Genomic DNA, 1,823 nt, shown 5'->3' on the forward strand with positions numbered 1-1,823 from the left:
GGGTGGCCGGCTAGAACCGCCAGCCAACTGGGGAACGCCGCCTGTAGCTTAATCCGCGAGACTGCGGAGCTGATGAATATATACCCGGAGCTGGGACGAAGCCCTGCTGCTGCTTGCGCGTTGACACCTGGAAGACAGCTGATAGAAGAGGGGAGAGCATATATAGAGGGATTACCAGGTGCGATGATTAGGCTTGTGAATAGAGGGACGTGATAGGTTTGCTGAGGAGTGGCGCTCCCTATCCTTAAGTGAAGGGAGCGGGTATTGCCATGACGTGCAATACGAAGTGATAGGTCTTCCTGTCTGAACTTGCGCTGAGCTTCATTTGTTGTTTGTTTATATCACGGAGTCTGTTCTTCTTCTCTGTTTTCCGGTTGTTGCCTCTTTTAAATGATGAATAAACACTACCGCCGCCTGCTGGTAAGGAGAGTTATTGCCACTCACGCATGCGCAGTTCATACTGCTCGGATCGGATTTGCGGTGTGTTCCAGTGCGCGAAGTCGGCAAATACGCAGGAGAGTCTGGCGACGCAACAGTCGGTGTCGGCGTCGGCGACTTCTCAGGTGACTGGCCGGTGTATCTGGGCCTTTACAGCTATGGTTACAGCAGGTGATGCTTTATCTGTCTGCACAGGATGCGTTCAGGCACAGGATGCGTTCAGGCACATACAGTTACGAGTGTAGGTCACCTGCGTTGCGGCATGTTGATAAATCGCATCTCCCCCTCTCTATGATGGCCATCTTTACACTCCTTTTAAACATTACTGTTTTGGACAGCAATGAAGGACCGGCTTGTTGGACACTAACGGCCCGTCCACACACAGGCATGAAAAAAATCTTTCAAAGCTTCGCCCATTCACTTGAATGGGGTGACGTAGAAGATTTTTAATCTTTGCCGAACTGCATTGTGGGGAGCGGAGCATGGCTCTGCAAGCATCGTGAGTATCAAAAATTGAGCAATGTTCAACTTTCGCTGCTCCCAATGCATCAGCCAATCAAATTCCGTTTATGCAAATCCCGCCAGTGCAAGCGCTAGCCAATCAAACCGCGTGTACTGTATGCAGATACCGCTGCGGTCTTTTCCATTATGTCATAAAATGGAGGATAAATTAATCATCGCTGTAGGAAATGTCCCGGTCCTTTACGACTGCTCTCTGTTCACCTACCGGGACCTAAACCGGAGGAACCAGGCATGGAGGGAGGTGGCAGAGACAGTTGGTGAAACTGGTAGGTTTTCACCTGTTGGAGAGTTTATATCCAGTTTACTTCATTTTAACATTGAATGGACAGGCTTTGTATGCCGGGGGCGGGCGGGAGATTCCTGGGAGATTCCTGATTGGTTGTTGGTCGCGTGAAATCGCCAAGCTTCAGACACGCCCAGCATCAAGATTTTTCAAGATTTTTTTCATGCCTGTGTGTGGACCTTTATATATACAGTCTATGGTGTGGACGGGCCGTTACACTTTTTTACCTTAACACCTTGTTTTTCTGGCACAGCCACAGTTAGTCCAGTTTAACCTCATTTTAGACGGCTACTTGTTTTCTTGGAAATAAATTCCTAACAAGTGAAAACAGGCTGACAATATCTGACAAGGGGCCAGGAAATATTTCTGTCACTCAATGTGCTATGTGCAAAATAAATCTGACTGCTCCAAAAAGGCTAAACAGAAAAATATGGGATTCACATTCTGCTAAAGTGTTTCACTCTTAAAGAGAGAAGGCTTCAGAGTGGAGGACTCTCTTTAGACCAGCACCTCTTTACCAACACTAGTGGAAAGGTCGTTTGCTTCCCAAAGACAGCTTTAAAAACCGCCTCAGGTCGCA

The sequence above is a fragment of the Notothenia coriiceps genome, unplaced genomic scaffold (assembly GCF_000735185.1).
Source record: "Notothenia coriiceps isolate Sejong01 unplaced genomic scaffold, NC01 NC01_scaffold00001466, whole genome shotgun sequence".
NCBI lineage: Eukaryota > Metazoa > Chordata > Actinopteri > Perciformes > Nototheniidae > Notothenia > Notothenia coriiceps.